The 20,033-nt window shown below is 40.8% G+C and overlaps 1 gene segment (V, D, J or C); it reads right to left on the bottom strand.

Moving 5' to 3' along the window:
* LOC137486668 (T-cell receptor alpha chain constant-like) overlaps positions 1 to 20,033 on the bottom strand; it is a 172,853-nt gene that overhangs the window by 38,645 nt on the left and 114,175 nt on the right.

Here is a 20,033-nt window from a genome sequence, read left to right as displayed (position 1 = left end):
TGCCAATGTGAGCTTGTGCCACAGCTCACACAGCAGTTTTCAGCTCAGCCAGAGCACAAGTTCATCCACAAGCTGAGAGAGAAAAGCAACCCCAGCTGGCGTGGCCATGGCACGAAATGTGGTCAGGACCCCACACTGGGTATCTGAAAGGAAGGACAGATCAGGGTAATTGAGGACATTCTCTTCAGCTCACGTGGGAATCAGAAAGACAAAAACTTACACACTCACTGAAGGATTTGATCTGAAGCCTTAGAAGAAGCTTAGATTGATGTAAAAATACAATACACAGACATTAAGCAGAAAAATCATAAACCTATATTGCTATAGTTGTAGGTGAGAATATGCCCTGAGGGAGAAACTGCATCGAGTAAGATAGTGAAGAGTCTATAGTATAGTAATGTAATTGTATAAAGTAAACTAAGAGTTTAAAAGTTATAACAGAAGCCAATGTGTGCATGTGAGTTAGAAGCCCATTAAATAAAAGTATCTGCAGTACAACAAAAGTAAGTAAAATAATAGGTTAGAAAAGTAAAATAAATTCTGCGGCAACTGTCTATTAGTTTAGAAAGTTTTATATTGCCTTGTAATGAAGAAACTTGTGACTACTCTTGAACTATAGCCAAATACTTATTCCTCTAAAATCTCACAGCCTCTAAGATTAATGTTCATCTAAGCAATAAATCATTCTTAACTTAAAAACAGTCCCATCCCTTCACTTCTAGCAATGACAATGATAAGCTCATATGACTAGTATGACTTTTTGCAACTTTCTTCTTTAGATCTACAATATTGAGCAAAAACTGGTTTAAACCTTACTTGGTTTTACCCTTAGCTGCACTCCGCTTCCAAAGGTGAATTTGTTTCCATAGCTATTCACACAGTGTTTGCCTTCAAAACAAAAACCCTTTTTTTTCCCCTCCAGTACTTAATTAGGTCTTACTTGACATTCTTTTTAACTTAGTCTACCCATGTAAACTCCTTGTCAGTTTTAACTACATTTCCTGTAAAGATTTTTCCTAGTTTATGATCTTGTTCCATTTGGACAGAGATGGCACTGACTGAAAGATTTCTGCTTCATTCATGCAAAGAAATCCACAGCAAAATTCCTCCTTCAGCATTAGATCAGCATTAAAAGCAGAGATCTCCTCCTGGACCTGCCTGCACAGCTTTAAAACACATTTCTTGTTTCCCCAAACAAAAAATTCCCTGTCTGTTCCAGCCTCTTTCTATTACAGCCCAGGTGGTTTTTTTTTTTTTTTTTTTTTTTTTTTTTTTTTTGTAAAAGACTGCCAACTTGGATGGAAACCTCTCTGTAGCCAGAAGTAGGAGACACAGAGCAAAGGCTAAGACAGTTTTCCCAGCAGAGAAGGAACTGCAGCCTCTGGAAATTAATGAGGACATTGCCTGGGTTCTAGACCATGGAAATAAAAGAACAGTGAGAGGTCTGCAGGTCTGGGAGGTTCCTGGGAACAGGCAGTAGTGAAGAAAACGACTCAAAAATGTCACAGCTCTTAGTGACACATATGGCACACGAAAACCCAGCCCCACAAGTAGGTGTTTAACTTCATAATGATTTGTTTTCCCTCTGGTGCAAGGTCAAGCTGTGGCCTTCAGTTGCTCTCAGAAGGAAAGAGCAATGGGATTTTAATGGCTGTTTCAATGCTTTCCTGGAAAGAGGAATTAGGCTGTCCTATCCATAACTCCCTTCAGGTTTTCCACCTACCTGGTTTCACTATCAGTTGTGTCCCACTTCCAAAGGTCACTTTCCAGCCAGATGCTGAATTCACACAGTGACACACTCACTTACAAAAACCACACACAGCTTTGGGTCCACACAGATATGTGTGTTTTCCAAAAGAGATCAAGGGGGACAACAGATGCCACCCTTGTCACATACATTTCAATCTAAATTAGGATGCTTTGCCAGCTGCATACCTCTGATCTTTCAAGACAGAAACAATTCTGAATGCAGGAGAAATCCAAACCCTAATAGCATAATACAGTTGAAGTTCTTGGACAATTTTTATAATGTTTAGGAGAGAGAAGAATCTCAGTCTTGCCCTTATAATGTGAAACAACTATTTGTTTTTAGATGTACCTGATTTCAGAATTAGTTTTGTGCCTCTCCCAAAGGTGAGTTTCCAGGAAGACTCAGTTATCCCACAGTAATCAGCCTTGATACAAAAATGGTAAAGCAGAAAAGCCTCAGCCTTTAACAGCCAGAACACACTGTTTGACATTTCAGAAGGGGATGAAATTTCCACCACTTGTTTAAACAACTATCAGAGCTGCTTCTAAAATTTCTCATGGTCTAAAGAAGGAGTCAGGCAGATCAGCCAGCTAGTCAATCTCAGAAGCTAAGCAAGGGACCAGACCTATTAGAGAAAGAAGCAAAGAAAAATTAAACAGACAGAAACTCCCAGAGAAAAGCCAATCTAAGGTCCCAATTTTTCCTGTTTGTTTGGTTGACAGTGACTCCAGTAAGGGATGCAAACCCAAGTCTCAGAAAGCAGTTCTCTCTAATCTTCTGAGTAAACAAAGGTTATTCATGTATGTTCATCTCAAATACATTCCCCAGGAGGTTCCTCTAACTGAGGTGCTCCACAACACAAACACATTCACTGATTTTAGCACAGCAGCAGTTTCAGAGCTGTTCCACTCACAGCCACCTGGCAAAGAGTTAGAAGCTAATTGTTCAGAATGTGCTCTCCTCCCCCATGCCCTCATTCCTTCCAGTTGTAAAGAAGCTTTTCCCTCTGTATTCGAATAAAAAACCTAAAAGATTCAGTCTGTCCTTGGTGAGGAGATACCTACTGGGCTTTACCAGCAGCCTGGTTCCTCTTCCAAAGGTCAGTCTGTCTGCATTTCCTGAGTACACACAGTCAAACACTCCCTTACAAAAACCCCTGTGCTTTTCTGCACATTTCAGCTTCCAGGGCAGGAGACTCTATTGTCATCAACATAAAACTCCATGTGCAAAATGCCTGTTAGGGATCCCCAAAAAATAAATGCTGGGCTGCCTCTTCTGTGTCCCCTTGCAGGTTTTGTGTCAATACTTTTTACAGGTCAAGAATGATGAAGTGCCCTGATTGTGGGAGGGTTTGTGATAGCCAGGAATCAATTACGACCCTCCCTACAGAAATCCTAGAGTTGAAAATCCATTTATTTTGAAATAATGGATTTATTTATCCAATAAATAAATAATAATTGATGGATTTATTTATCCATTTATTTTGAAATAAATGGATTTATTTATCCAATAAATCCATTTATTTCGAAAGCTGTCCTACGAAAAGACAGACATTCCCAGAAGCTCTGCACTCCCCCATCCTGAGTGGTTTTGCAGGGGAAGATGTGACTGGGGACAATCTGTCAAGGACACCTGGCTCAGTATTTCACATTAGCAGAACTTCTGCAGGCTTTTCTATACCTGTTAACACTTATTAAATCACTTTTTTATAGGACAGAGACTTGCCAGTTCTCTGAAGAGCCATCTTCTCCTTTCCTGCATATGTAATTCCACATGTGGAGAGACCTTGTGGTGCTCTTCAAAAGGGATAAATGTGAAAAGCACAAGGAAAATCATTCTTTTACACTGTCTGCAGTATCTCATTCTACCAAGGAATACCATGAAGGTCAAGCAACTTGAGAATTGAGACAGCTCTGTAGTTTGGTGAAAGATTTGTCATCTGTCTGGCACTCTACACTGACTTACATGATTTCCATGTTGCTGGGAATTTAGTCCTTGCATTCTTTGTGCGAGTAGAAACTTACTGTAATTCCTGGAAGGACTCCTCTCATAACAGCTACTGTCCATGAGCTCTCAGACTTTACAAAAAAACCCCCAGACTTCTTCTTGCTGCTGTGTTTCCACTAAATCTTCCAGCCACGCTCATTTCAGCCCCAGAAGCAGCAGATATGGAAGGAGATTCCCTTTCCTCTCCCAGGGTAATTACATGCTATCAATTCCAAGCCTCTGATTCTCCAATACTTCTCAAAACACTCTTGTTCAGGTCATGCACTTACTTGGTTTAACACTGAGCCTTGTTCCTTTGCCAAACTGCAATTTTGCATAATTGCTTCCTGAATTCACACATCATTCAATTCCTTTGCAAAAACCCTCCCTGTTCTGCAAATACACACAAACCAGGGAAACTCCTGCTCTGTGATGGCTTCTGGACAGGAGTGAACTCAGATAATCCCCTCACAGACTTACTGAACCTGGCAAAGAAAATCTAGGCGTATATTTGGCATTCAATAAGGCATTTCCATTCTGTAATCTACCTGGACAGGAAAACACTTCCATCCTAACTGCAAGCCTCCATTCATTGCTCCTCACTAAGAATTCAGACTACATCTGCTCACTGAAATATGTGGATATGACAGTCTGGTCAGAGAGACAGAAAGCCAGATAAGCTTTCCCATGAATCGGTCTGGGAAGTTTTAGGGGGCCAGAGAGGAAGAATGCTAAACAAATGGTAAACTATCTGCAGGTGGTTTTCATAACAAGTTGTTTTTCTCATAAGATGTTCACCAAAGGGTGCCTTCTTAATTATGCAATCATGTGAAATGTGTTGAATAAATGACCAATCAGGTCCACCTGAATGGGAACAGGGTACAAAAGAAGGGGTTCCAATAAACTGGGGCTTCTTGCCTCTTAGCCTTCTGACCTGGAGTCTGTGTCATTTATTTTCCATTCCTGACTCAACAGTGACAGAAATATAAAGATGAGAAAGAGAACTTGCCCTTGCAGTCAGGTAATTAACCATCCTCCTAACGAGTTTCTGTGATGGATATGCCCATTTCAGCTCTTCATTGCATATCTGAGTTGTTGCACACATATTTAAGTGGATGAATTGCTTATGGGAGGTTTTCAGAAATGCAATAATGAAGATTTCATTAATGCAACCCCATGTAGTTCTCCTTCCTGCACCCAATCAGGGCACACATCACTCACTGCATCCTGAGGAAGATGTGGATCATACCAAGTCTGTAGCTGAATTAACCTACACATTGTGGTGTTGCTTGCATGAGCCTTGGGTTTCCTCTTGCCATTTTCTACATCCCACTTTTCACTACTACCATTCTCCTCCCCTGGAGGGAGTATTTCCTGACATTTGGAAAAGAGAAATGCTTATCACAGAATTCAGCAAGACCACAGTTTCTCACCTTTGAATCCAAGGCAAATTCTGGCAGAAACACCATTCTGATCACAAGTCAGGAATGGGGACTTACTAAGATTATTTAGCCTGATCTCTACAGAACACAGGCAGCAAAACCAAGTGTAAGATTGTTGCAGTATGTGAGATCATCACAACTGAAGAAGAATTATACTCTGTGGACTTGCATGATGGAACAGTAATTTGAGCTGACTACATTTGCAAAATATCTGGCAGAGTAGGAAGGTAAACAGGTAAAAAAAGCTGCTTCCTTAACCAGGCTACACTTACTTGTTCTCACAACTGTGCCCCCTGTCCAAATATCTGCTTTCTCCCTCCTGCAGTTGCACTGCCTGAGGGCTCCCTACAAAAGTCATCTCTGAAGTTTGAACTCTGCTAAAATTACGCTGGTGAGCCACAGGACCTGCCTATAAAGAAAAAGTTGGGCCTTTCACAGGTCAAAATGGAAAAATACCCAGAACCAACCAGTCAGATGTACACAAAAAATTCATGGGAAATGCTGTCAGGATTGTTTTTCCTCCTTTCTTTCTCAGGTATTTTATTTAAATTTTGACTGCAAATTGGAGATTTTTGTATGAAAAAAGGTTTGTTCTGATTTCTTTCTACAAAGTGAAAAGAAAGTTCATTTTACTTTACTGATTTCTGTTTCTCAGGTATATCTGCCTCCCAAGTACCCATTTAATCCCAGATATTCAATGGGCAACAAAGTAATTCAGCTTGGTAGAATGAGATGACTTTTCATTAGCTCGAATATCTGAGCCCCAGAGGGTAGCTTCGATAATTTCAGATTGGAAGTCTAATGACTTCCAATTACATATTGATTGTTGAATTTGCCCAAACAATGCAGTAGTTTTGAACTAGCACTGCCAAAACCTGTGAATGGGTAGGAAATGTGTCCTAGCCCCTGAAAAAGTTGGTGCACTTTGTCAGATATTGGCTTGGACGAAAACCTGGCTCTGGAGACTTGAATACAAACTCCTTTATAAAAAACACCTCACAGAAATTGCAAGGGCAGAACAGAATTGAACAGACACTTACAGTTATCCTGACTGTTTATACTGCTGTGAAGCTCTAGGAGGAATCTGAATTCATGATTCCAGCGGGATCTGGGAGCAGAGCACAAGAACATTTCTGCATCCAGCTCTGCTGAGTACTCAGGAGTGGTATGGAATGGGCTCTCACTGGGTCTGGCATGTGACAAAACACCATTTTTGAGTGAAAACAAATGCTGAAACACTGCTTTTCCTGGAAGACTTACTTGGAAGCACGAACAGATGAGTTCCTCCACCAAAAGTGACCTTCCTGTCACCAGCAGACACACGGTGACAAAGGTCTTTATAGAAACCACTGCAGATGAACTGAGCAGATTCTGTGGACTCTGTTCCACTGTGGAAGCCAATGTGAAGCAAAATGTCTTGCTTTGCTGGTGATGGTATCCACAGCAATTTATTTCTGTTGCTTAAAATTTTGCTAAACTAAATCTTATCATATATGACTGTATTTAATACTTTTCTGCTCATTTCAGTAGATATTTTGAGTCTGTAAAAGCAAACAAGCCTTCAATTCACTTTTTTTCCCTTTTAAGGTATTTCATTGGTACAAAAAGACAGTATTTAGTATTGCTACATTTCTCTGCAACCGTTATTGTGTCAATATATCAAAGAACAAAAAAAGATTTGACTGAATCATTCCATGCCACTGCCCTGGTAACACAGTACATTTGAGAAGCGTTAAGAAAAACCAATAATGAAAAGGTTTTCAGTCTTATGGACACTTACCAGAACAGAGACAAGATTTCCTACACCTTCAAACAAATTAAATATTTAGAAAAAAAGATCACAGAAGTGTAATTATTAAGTTATCCATCTTCACTTACTTGGTTTTACAATAATTCTTGTTCCTTGTCCAAAAGTTAATTTCCCAAAGTTTCCTGTGTTCACACAGCCAGAAAGTGCTTTGCAAAAACCATCCAAAGAAATTATTTCCCTTTTTAACTCCTCCTTTCCTGGAAGAGAAGCCAACTAAAGAAGATTGGGAGTAGGAGATGATAATGTCCATAGTTTATTATGGAATAAGACTCATGGCTTAGCTAGAGACATCAACATCAACCTGTTACACCCAATTATATGTACCCCTTCCTTTTCTTTCTCCTTTAAACTGGAAACTGATTTTTTTTCACCAAGTGGTAATTATCACTCCATCTTAACTGTATGTCTGCTTTCAGCCATAAAAATAATTACAAGGCAATCCTTCCTGAGGAAAAAAAAACCCTATTTTTTTCAGTATCTTATTTCCATTTGTGAAGGTGAATTACCAGTTTCAGGGAGAACTTAGAATAGTGATGTGTGCAGTAATAAAAACCTTAATGGACTCAGTTTCTACTGGTACCTCATTTGCTGGCAAAAATATCTGGCTTAAAAGTAAAAGAAGTTGTTCCTGGTGAATGTTGGCAAAACACACTGCAGCAGTGTGTTTTCCCTTCTCCTGTTAAAGGCTTGTACCACATCCAATCTCACAGGCAGGAATAGTCTTATCCAAAACACTGAGCCACTCTAGTTGAAATGAAAGCTGCTTTGCATTTATTTCACCTGCAGATAAATGAAAACTGAGTATTTCTAAAACCACTAAGTTCTTACCTGCTCCTACTGAGCAGGTCTGATAGTCTACCTTGGAATGAAAATCCATGTACAGTGATATTTTCTGAACACTAAAATTGCAGGCTGCAGAAAAAAAAGCCACCTTAGAAAACTTGCTGAAGATGAAGACACTCAAGAAAATTTCCATCAATAGATTTCAGTGATCAAAGTCAGGTAAGGACATGCAAAAATTCTTCACAGCCTTTGCTATCCCAGTGATTTTAAAATCTATGTTAGATATAAATTAAACATCAAATTTCTTGGGCTACTGAAATATAAGTATTCACATAGCATTCCCCACTTCAATTCTGGAAACTCAGAATAAGAAAGTTCCCAAATTATCAGTTCATCTCCATGGGGAGCTAGTACTGGACATCTTTGCCCAGACCTACCTGCCTGCAATCCTCAGAACCACAGGCACTTCCTTCCTACAACCTCTCATGATTCTTTCTGGCTTTACTTTATTTAAGCCCTTGATCTTCACCTCCAAAGTTACACCTTGGCAAATGTTTACAAAATCCTGGCCATGGACATTTCTGATCTATGACAGACTTTCTCCCTACTTATTAAAAAAGGAGTAATTATCAAATGCATTTTTCAATTTCTAAAGGTAAAACTTGTAAAAACCTTGATTTGAAAAGAAACTGACCCTCTGAAGTACATGTTCAGGGAAATGAGGTATCTTGAGAGACCAGAAACATGCCCTGCACTTGTGAGCTGTCTAAATTTACTACAATCCTAGTGTCCCTTATAACCAATAGGAAAACATGGACATTTTGCAAGTACAGTTCTCATCTTGGGGATATTAACTCTGAAAATAAAACCACCTTAAAAAGCACTGAAGAAGATGGAAGACAAATCTGTGACATTCACATTCTCTGGACAGAGAGATAGAATTCTGTCTCTCAGAAGAAGCACAGAGAGAAGAAGAGAAAACAATCTTTATCTCTGCTTCTTTGTTTCCCCATGTGGAATGTGGTATGGAGATTGTTTACCTGAAGTGATTGCTGGTTTGGATTATGGTGAAGGTTGTTTGGGTTTGATGACCAATCAGATCCAGCTGTGTCTCGGACTCTCAGCAGAGAGTCACGAGTTTTGTGAGTTAGGTAAGAAGTAAGTATGTAAAATAATATAGTATCTCTTTAAATAGTATATTAATGTAATATAGTATAGTTTTTATAAAGCTATCCTTCAGCCTTCTGATCTGGAGCCAGACATCATCATTTCTTCACACCATCCGGGGTTTGCTGCATTTTTACTATAGCCAAATCCCCTTGGGATGGCAGCTTTGACTTTGAATATTTTGTTGAAAGGTAGTCAACCAGACTCACAAGTCTGACAGTTTCAAGATGAATATTCACTTATTCTGTATCTGAAAGGTGACACATCCACTTACTCTTGGTATTGAAAAGATTGCCATTTAGGGAAAAAATTATCTTTAATCCCCTGAATCACGGACACATAGCATGGTTTGGGTTGAAATGGACCTTAAAGGTCATCGCACTCCAACACCCTGCCATGGTGTTTCCCACTAAATTCCTGGAAAAACAGCTTTGTTCTCCACTAAATGCCAAAAAAAAAATACCACCACCACTACACCTTCAGAGAAAAATGCCACTCTTCTACAAGATAACTACTTCAGCAGAGCCACACCTGTCACTCCAAGAAGACTATAACCACCATTTAATAAGACTACTACCACCACCCTGACCCACAGGGTGTCAAGTCGTATTCTGACTCTGTCAGTAGGGGTTTTTTTTTGTTGTTGTTGTTTGTTTGTACCATTACATTTGTGTTTTTAGTTTTCCTAATAAAAAACTGTAATTCCTATTCCCATATTTTTACCTGAAAGTCTTTTAATTTCAAAACTATAATAATTCATAAAGAAGGAATTTACATTTTCCATTCCAAGAGAGAGGCTCCTGCCTTCCTTAAACAGACACCTGTCTGTTCAAACCAAGACAGTATTATAAAGTTCAGTTTTTGATAAATTTCTGGCACTTACTTGGATAAACAGAGAGTTTTGTCCCTTTTCCAAAAGTCAGCTTGTTGTAGCTACCTCCAGAGTTTCACTGTGACAAAGAGCTTTACCAAAACTGCTGGCAGCAGCTTCTGAGTAAAAGGAGATTTTCAACTTTGATGTGTGCTCATAGATCTCTCATGGTGTTGCTTTTCAAGCTTCCTAGGTCAAAACCTAACCTAGGGAAGGTGACGAGGTCTGGAGAAGGGGGTTGGAGTGAGGTGGTCTTTAAGGTCCCTTCCAACCCAAACCATTCTGTGATTGAAATGCTTGAAAAAATCCTCGTGACAATTCCATACAGTGAATCCCAGAGCTGTGGGATCCTATCTCACCAGCCCAGCTCACATCTATCACAGATTGTGGTCCATCCTCCTGTGATAGAAGCAACTATAGAAATCAGAATAATTAGTTGTGAGCAAGAAGATGAACAAGAAAAAGCAAGACAGGAGTGAAATTTTCCTACAGCACTTTGTACATCCACCTCAGTTGGTGCTTATCTTATTGCAGCTTACACCAGCCTGCAACGTCAGGCATCTCACATCAAAACTGTCTAAACTCCTCATCCAAGTGTCCCCATCCTCTGAACAGCACCAAAATAATGATGAAGCCTTAAGGATTTACTCCTCTCTAAGATATGAATCTGCCTTTGTTCTCACATTTTCAGTTTTGGGGGAAAAAACCCCAAACCCAAACAACAAAACAGTAAACCCCAAAACAAACCAAACCAAACAACAACAAAACCACAAACACTTATATAATCTTTTTGTATCTAAAATTATAGACAGGCCATCTACAGAGCAACGCCTCTATTTCTGCCTCTATTTGCATTCCAACAAATGCAAAGAGATTTCTAGAAACTGTCACTGCAGGTCCCAAATTCAGTATGTTCTTTTTCTGGCCTGCACAAGACCAGCTACACATCAGTAACTCTGACAACTTACATGCAAACAGAAGAGTGGAATATACTCAGAAAATTCATTTTCCTTCACATTGTTTTTTCCTTATTCCTCTTCTATTATACTCACTTGGATTTACCTTCAGAGCAGTCCTTGTCCCAAAGCTGAGTGCATTGCCATTTCCATCATTCCCACTGCTGTGGAAGTTATCACAAGACCATCTCAAAATGCCACTCTGAACTATGATTTTAAAATCTGTGGAAGCCACACAATTCCAGGAACCTTTTACTGTTTCATAACTACTATGGAATGATCAGGTTCTTTACTGTTCTTCAGAATTCCTTAACTTTATTATTAAGCTCTTCCTTGATGGAAAATTATTTTCTCAAATGTGGTATATCACAACAGTAAGAAACTTCACAAAAACTCAAGAAATTTTGCAAAAATTTGAACTCAAAACTTGCTGAGTCCTCACAACTTGAACATGAAGAATCACTTGTTTCAGCCTGGTGTAAAACACCCTGTTCTTTAAGGCTCTTCTGAGTATTAATTCCAAGATCTCCATGTATAGCAGCTGTTTGAGACAACCACATGCTTCTGCTCCAACCACTTTCCTTCTCAGAATTCTCCATTAGAATTTCACGATAAAACTACAAAACCACATGTTTTTCACCCGACAAGGCTGTAGGGGCTGCTCTAGTGCTGCTGAGAAAAAAAACACTAACTTGTGCTGAAAGCAGTGTAAATTGGTCACTTTGGATTCAGGGACACTGAATTACTGCTGATGATTTCCTGAGGACAAAAACTTATTTTCTCCTGTCTAGTTTAGCTGTAAATCAAGAGATTTCATGGAGATGTTTTCCCACATTTGGATTTGGTCTGTGTATTCCTCATATTTAAGGAGAAATAACCTTTTAGACAAAAAAGAAAACAAAGCAAGCTCAGAAGGTCTTACGCTGAGTGAGTTTTAGGGTGAGTTATAATCCCTTGACAAAAAGTAAGCTGGTATTTTCCACAAGTGTTTTCAGTACCATAGAAAGGTTTGTTAAATAATTGAGTTAAAAAATAAATGAAGCAAAGCAGACTGATGCATGTGATTCATTTTTAATCTCATGCACTGCTTCTAGATCTTTTAAAAATTGCTGATGTGTAGAAAAAAAAAAAGTATAGTAGGATTTTAATCCAAATTTTCTTTTCTCAAATGTAACTTCAAACCCTTCCACACAGGACAAACAATTCTACATGGTGTCTCTGTCTCTGAACAGGCAGTAGCTTCCCAACCCTTTCTCATGTTCTCATTGGACAGGCAACCACAACCAGTTTGTCCAGCCAGAAGCAGGTCTGAATTTGCAGAATGACATCAAACTGAAAACATCTGATATATTAGCAAGGATCTCAGTTGCTACTGGCCTTCAAAAGTTAAATGAATTTGAATAAAAATAAAATGTAAATAATAAAAAGAAAAAGGCACTTTGAAATTATTTTAAAAATTAAAGTAAAATAAAAAATAAAGTAATAAAAATTAAACTAAAATTTAATCTCTGTGTATTAGGTTCATCTAAATGCACAGGGAATATTGTGGTATAATTTGCTTATATCCATCCATTTACAGTGTTTTTTCCACTTTTTCTTACTCAGCTGCATTTCTGTTCTGAATTATATCCCTGGGAAGATGCCTCATTACTGTATTAGACTAAAGCTTTGAAAGCAATTGCTGCAAGCAGAATTTTATGCATTATCCTCATTTTGCTTCCCCAAACCGCCTGCTGTAGTTGGCAGGGAAATTATTTGTGCTTCTGTCATTTTTTTTCCCCCATTTTGGAATTGTAAATGGGAGTAAATGGAAATATCATCCCCACATTCCTCCAGCCAAAGAGGAGCAGCTCACCTGAAACCACTGTCAGCCGAAATCCAGACACAAACTGGAGCGTCTCAATGAGCTTGCCCACAGCAGCTCCACCCTTTACAAAAAATCCTCCTCCCTCCTCTCATGAAATTTAAGGTGTTTCCATTGCACATGATGGTTTTTAACTGTTCCTTATCACATAGAAGTATTAATAATATTTGTTTTAAAGTGATTTGGAAATTATATGTAGGGATTAAATATTTAAAGCCATGAAAGATCCATGAAAATATCAGCAGCTCTAAAACCAACCACACTTTTCTTGGTATGGTAACTGCTAACTGATGTGATTGTGATGAAATCAATAATTCTGTGCTGGTTTCTAAAATAACTGAATACATGCAGATTTTCCTTGGAGCAAATAGAAAATTCAAAAATTTTACTTTTCCCTGGAATGCAATCTCTTTTTCTGTGTCCCACTCTATATGGGAGAAAAACATTTTGCATGGATATTCAGGATCAGCTGAAAAAAAATCTGGGCATCCCTTCCAGAATAGCTCAGTCCATCACTTCCACTGCAGTCAAGCAGTCTCAAAGTACATTTACTTGCAGCAAATAAGGAAAAGGAAACAATTAGAACCAGCAGCTGATATTTTCTTCTTGGCTGGCATGAAGAGCCAGGATTTTGTCTTTACTCAGGGTTATCCTGGTAAATTGAAGTGTTTGTGGTTCCTGCTCAGCAGCAACTCCCAGTGTCAGTGGAATAGCACTTCACAAATTAATCCCTTCTCACCATGTCCAGGCGAGTTTTTCTCTGTAGGTCAGCCACAGCACAAAAAAACTAGCATTTGGAACTTTCCCAAGTGCCATTCCCAAAATTACTGTACAGCATAGTGAGGAATGAAGGAACTAAAGGGAAGGAGGAATGATTATTGTTCAAATTACAAATTAAGAGATGGGAAACCTTTGTGCCTGCCCATGCAAAAATTATTTCTATACAAATTCATTACCTTTCCAAGCCATTCCCTATGCGCAATCCCTACCAATCTTTTCAGCTAGAAGCTGGCTAAGATGAGGAAGGAAAAAGAGCTGAAAAGCAGCAGATGACACCACTGAACAGTTTTCAACATCTCACCCAGACTTCCAAATACACAAACTCGCTCAACAAATGGGAGCTCTCCCACTGATGCTACATATATAATTGGAAAACTCTATGTATGTCTATAAAATAGATAGAAAAACTTTTATTAATTCAAATTAATTTAAAGACAATAACAGGCCATTCCATCCTCTTCCAAGTCCCTGCACCACTTTGCTACAGAACAAGATTTAAGGGATTTAATTGCTGTCTCCTGTTTCACAGAGTGAGTTATCCACCAAAGGATAATTTGGATTTTCCCAGAGTCCCACAGCAAGTGACCATGTCTGAGGCTGCCCTTTGAGTCCCACCCTCCTCTCCTTGCCTGTTCCACTAGACCCTTACAGCTATTCAAAGCACACCCTTGGTACAGGGATGCCTAAAGGACACAGCTCCAAAGCACAGCCGCCTGAATTCCCAGCTGGATTAAATTAAAGAATCACAAATTAAAGGTTTGTGCCATGCAAACAGACTCACCTGTTGGCAGAAAGAGCCAGGTCCACAAGCAGAACTTGATATGAGAAGCCTCAGTGAGAAAGCCCTCGGCAGATACCTCACCCAAGCACCGGAGCTCCTGAGGGCACCTCAGCTGCAGGAAACAACTTCCTCATAATATCCTTATCCCGGGCACCAGGTACTTGCATTCCCTAATTTCCTTATCAGCCTCTTCATTGCCTGAAGCCAGAAGCTTGGGCTGCATTCCTTGCTGGTTCAGACTTGCTGGTTGCTTAGCCAGGCATCCAAACCTTTGGAAGACCTTACTTAGGTGTAACAGCTTCTTGGGGCACAAAGCCATTCCTTAACCCCATCAAGACATCTTTCCTCCAGCCCAGGAAATTTTGTCCACCAAGTTTCTTGATCAGTTTATTGTTTAAAACTCCTCTAGAAATACTGAGGAATTTTGAAAGCAGTGCTGCAAGTGCTGCCTGTATTCTACTCCATTTCTTCTGTTACAAATCACTTCCAGCTGTAATTCTGCTTTAGTTTGAACCTTCAAATGCAGCTCTTTCAGCTTCCTGATTCTGGGCCTTCCAAAGCCTCTGTATCCCTTAGCAAGAGTTTCCAACTGCATCTGCTGGCAAGGCCAGAATGCAAATGAAGAGCAGAGAAATTTAATTTGTGGCATGTGCAGGCACAACTCTTCTTGTGGGGTTTGGGTGGTTTCTTTGATTGGTTGGTGGGTTTTTTTTTTGGTGTGTGTGTGTGTTTTTTTTTCCCCTCCTGTTTGAGCTATTTGCTGGATTTCAATAATTTGAAAGTGTTGTGAGAACAATAAACACTTTGGCCAGAAGGTAGCAGGAGAGATCAGGGTAAGAAGTTCAGTTTGCATCAGTAGATCTAATTTTAACAGGAGCTTTTTAGTATCTGGGGGAAACAGAACAGGCTGGTCAGAATATATCCAGCAGATGTGGGAATATGGTTATTGCATTTTATTTTTGATGCTATATGAAAACAGAAGGATTCAGTGGTACAAAAAGCTATTTAATATTGTCCATTCTTGTGGAGTTTGATACTGTTTAAGTGAAAAACAAGAAAAGAATACATTTATCATCTGATCAAAACATATCTAAAGGTTTATGTGAAGAGCAAGTGGAACACAGTCTGGTTTACCCTCTCAAATAAAATGTTCAAATTAAAAATAATATTATGAGGAAATCAAATTTTAAAAGTAAAAAAATAAAAAAAAAAAGGGGGGGGGCTCATTCCATGTACTTAAATTACTTCTAGCAAATTAAAACTCATAGAAATGTTGATGTTTGCTTTGAGTATCCTTTTAAATACATGCCCCTCCTTCCTCCCAAACACAAGCCTTGCAGCCGGGGCTGCAGCAGCTGCAGTGATGGGCACAGGAAGAGCTCTGATACCCAGCCTGGCCTTAGAGTAAGGACAAAGGAACAGCATCAGCCACATCCCCTCCAGAGCCATCTGAACTTCAACTGGCAGCACCCTTCCCTGTGCCACTTTGGCAGGAAAGTACTAAATAAAGCCCAGGTCAGGTTGCTGTGCTGTGCCCAGAGGGGGTCATGGGTCTGAGGGTAAGGAATTCTGGCACTAGAACACTGTGGGGCACCACATGGGAAAAACCTTGAGGATTTCTGCAAGGGCAAGGCTGAGGCTTTGATATGTGTGAATTCAGGGGGTTGAGCTGCAAAGGGATCATGTAATGAAGCAATGTTGATACTGTCCTGAACTTCTCCTTCTGTCACATTCTTGCTGGCTCTGGGAAAGCCAATCCACTGAAGGAATGAGACTGGGAGTCCTGCCTGGAGCTGCCAGAGCCTTTCTGGCTCCATCCTTTGTGTCTTGGGCACAGAAACCTTTCAGATATTGAACCTTGGTCAATATATGAGAATGAGGTCATTGTCATACCTTTCTGCAGAAGCAAGAAAGGTGTAGACTGGAAACATAAACACTCCTCTTTCTAGATATAAATAAAAATTTGAGAGAAAAATATTCTTCTTAGTAGCTGGAGCAGTGCTGTGTTTTGGATATAGTGTAAGAATAATATAGATAACACATGGGTGGTTTACTGTTCACTCTAAATACAGTTTTCAGTTTGCCAGTGAGCAAAATATTCTCCCTGCTATTCAGATTTCCTTGTTGTTCATGCTGCTTTCTCATGTAAGCGCTTGGAAAGAGGTTTGTTCTTTCAGGATGCTTTTAATGTTCTCTGCCACAGGAGAGAGCTCTCACCATTTTGACTTGCTCAGCAGGACAGATGTCAGATACCACACTGTGTGTGAGACTGTTGTGGTTTGAAAGACAGCTGTCTGCCAAGGAGGGTGGAACCTCCCTTGAAATAGAGAATATGACCCCCTTCCCTTCACATTATTACGACTTTGAAATTATGGGGCTTTCTGACAAAGGTATGGGAAAAGGAATAACAGTTCTTTACTAGTATGTGTATGTATAACAAGGGAAACAACAACAACAGCAGCAGCAGCAAACAGAATCAGACACCCAGTCCCAGCCTCTCTTGTCCGCAGGCACTTTCCCCTTTGGTGCAGTTCCGAGCACAGCCAGCAGGGGCGCTGCTGGCTCACAGCTGATCAGGGAGGGTGCACTGATTCCCCCGGGGCTGCAGGGGGCGCTGTGGCGCGGCTCGGCCGCCTCTCCCTCACACGGTAATGGCGGCTCAGGCGATGGAGGAGAGGGGAGGTGGCTCCCTTTGCAAAACTCACAGGGAGCAGCTGGTCTCAGTGCCACTATGGGTGGCAAAATGTGCTGCAGCAGCTGGTCCTGGTGCCCCTCTGGATGGCAAAAGGAGCTGTAGCAGGAAGCTTGGAGTGGCGAGCTGGAATGGCAGAGGCAAGCAGATCCCTGGGCAGGGCAGAAACAAAATATATCAAAAACTCTGCTTCGAGGAGCTTCGAGGTGTCCCGGCGGGCAGGGTGTGGGGTTACAGTGCAGGGAAGAACCCAGAGCTGCAGCAGAGGAGCAGCAGGGCTGGGCAGTGGCAGCCTGGCTCCTGAACACAGACGGGAGAAGGTCCCTCAGAGGTGGCTCAGGGGGCTTGGAGTCCCATACTCCCCCCTCCTTCTCACCCCGAGTGGATGGTGAGGGTCCTTTCTAGTGAGGGAGGGTGTTGCTAATGTCCCAGTCCAACAGCTACTCTTATGAGCAAAAGCTCACACACAGTAGGAAAGAAGCAGTACAGGGCTGGGCTCCAGCAATGGCAGTGAATTCTTCCCACAACAAGAAACAGCTCGACCGTTCTCCCCCAGTAACAAGTTTACTTAAGTGCTGCTAAGTGTTGGTCTTTTGGTAAGTTTTTAAACATAAGCTAAGTTTTGCTAAGCAACCTTTTGTTAAGTTGCTAAGTTTGAACTGAAGTTATATTGATAGATTAAATGATGTTAAGTGTTATTCCCCTGTTACATTGTTAAGGTTAAGCTATAAATAAAGTTTAAGTTAAGTTGGGCAGAAGTTAAGTGCTTTCCCTATGTTAAATTACTAGACTTGAGGTATAAGTTAAGCTAAAGAACTGTTAAGTTTGAGTGCTGCTATTAAGCTTTTAGGCCATGTTCCTTTTTATATTTGCATGCAGTGTCTTTTCATACACACACAGCCGCACACACCCCCAACCCTAGGGAGTTCTCAGTTAATTTCTATTTTGACTGCATGGATTTTGCTTGGTTTTGTTGTTGCTTGATTTGTTGTGCCTTAGCTGTCCTGTAAGTAGTAGTAACTTGTCCTGCTTTGTTGCTTAATATTAAATCAGATTTTGGCTCATACCCTTGATGAAGATTTTTAAAGCTATCTCAAACACTATTGTTTGTGACAACAGTTACAAGTATTTTTTTCCTAATGGCTAGTGATCCCTTGGCCTTCAATGATACTGAGCTTCTCATTCTTCATTCTCTTATCTATCTTTCCCAGACCAGGTGTCTCTGGCCATGTCAGAGCTGATGCTTGGAGTTGATGTTGCTTTATGGTTATTATCTTCTGTGTATCTTCTGTGCTACTCACAGTCTCTTGAGAAGTTAAGCTCATCAGGCCTTGAGCACTGCAATATTCCTTTGCAAAAAAATTCAGTTCCTTTTCCCCTGGGAAAAGGTGAACAAACCCCCTGAATAAAAATCTAATAAAGAAAATTTTAAACTTCTTCTCATTTCCCACATCATGAGAAAGGTATCACAGAAATGCAGAAGGATTGAGGTTGGAGGGGACCTCTGGAGGTGACTGGGTCTCCCCTGCTCTAGCAGGACTGTCTGGAGCTGTTTGCCAAGGACCATGTCCAGGGGGCTTTTGGATGTCTCCAGGGACAGGGGCTCAACCCATGGAGATTTTCAAAGGCTGTCTGAGCACAATCAAATAGGGACACAAATTAATCTGTAGGAGAATAGGATAGTACTGTCAAAATGTATTGTAGCAAAGGGTTCTGCTTATAGTCATCCTCCATTCTTTTGCTATCCTGGGATCCCTTCTAGGACAATATTATATTTTCAGATTTCAGGAAAATGCCACATATAAATGGGCTTCTTTTAACAGAGGTTATTTTAATGTGAACACAGTTTCTCTACAAAACTCTCCTCAGCTGATACCAGGTGGCAGAGCTGCAGATTCTGTCCCCTTATGTGGAATTAACCACACTGGGACAATCCTACTATTGGACTGGAAACACTTCTGTTCTCCTGTTGTGTTGAGCTGCATGTTCTGCATTGTCAATGCAAAAGTGAAAAGCCAGGGCTTAGTGGGGACAATCTGGGACCCTGTCATGAAATGAGGGCTTTAGGGCAATGAAACACTCACTGCCAGAGGTGTCAGCAAAAGCAGGTTTAACCCAGATTGGCCAAAGTGTGGCACTGGCCAACAGCTCACTGTAGAGCTTTCCTACATGGATGAATCAGGGAGAGGAACATCAAAATGGAATTAATTTAATTAAAACATTGATGTCAACACAGGGGGCAAGAAAGGGGCAGAACTATAAAAGGCAGTCCCTCCCATTGTGTCATGAGGTGCAGAAAGGGCTCTGCTGCTTCGTAAACTCCTTGTAGAGGAGATGTGGATGGATCCAATCCTAGTCCCAGACTTCATCATGACTTTATGACTGAGGAATTATAACAGCACTTAATCATTGAGCTTTCTTTCCTGTCCATCTGATTCCTCTGAGGGAGGAATTATCTTCCTTTGTCTGAGGGAGTATTCTCAAAATATAAATCTGCCTGAAGGACTGGGAAAAGGTGTGGATTGCTTGAGGAAAAGGTTCTGGATGTCACTGGAAGATAAGCATAACAATGCTGATGAACAGCTCCCCCTGATTGACGTTATGGTGTTAGAATGCAGGAAATGAGCGATTCACTGGATTTGGATTTGCCATGCAAATTTCACAGAGCCTCTGCAAGGGCTGAGGCTCTTCTCTGGCTGTCTGCAGGGCCTGAGGGTGTGAGCTGAGCAGGCTCAATGCAGCAGCCCTTGCTGTGTCCTGTGCAGAGGCTCTCTTGAAGGCAGCAGAAACTCAGGCAGGGGGAGCAAAGCCTTCTTTCCCCTTCAGGATGTGGTTAACTTGTGTTGTCAAAAGCAGAGGAGGGTTAATGCTGCCTGGTGTGACTGAGTCAGAAATGGTGACCACAGCATCCTGCCTGTAGCTTGGGAGCGGGGGATGAGTTGGGGAAGGTGTGAGCTGGGCTCTGTTAGGTAAGAACCAAGTTGCTATGGAAGCTATCACTCCATCAAACCACCCCAAATTATTTTCTGGTGGCCCCTTCCTCCTCTCCCTGAGTGTAAAACAACAGCAGGGTTTCTTCTCTGCTGGTATGAGCATTTTCCTCCCTCATGCCTTCAGCAAGGACTCTCCTCACTGAAGCTCCTGAATGTGC

Source organism: Anomalospiza imberbis, chromosome 22, assembly GCF_031753505.1.
Source record: "Anomalospiza imberbis isolate Cuckoo-Finch-1a 21T00152 chromosome 22, ASM3175350v1, whole genome shotgun sequence".
NCBI classification, from domain to species: Eukaryota; Metazoa; Chordata; class Aves; order Passeriformes; family Viduidae; genus Anomalospiza; species Anomalospiza imberbis.
This window is presented reverse-complemented; position numbering and strand designations above follow the sequence as displayed.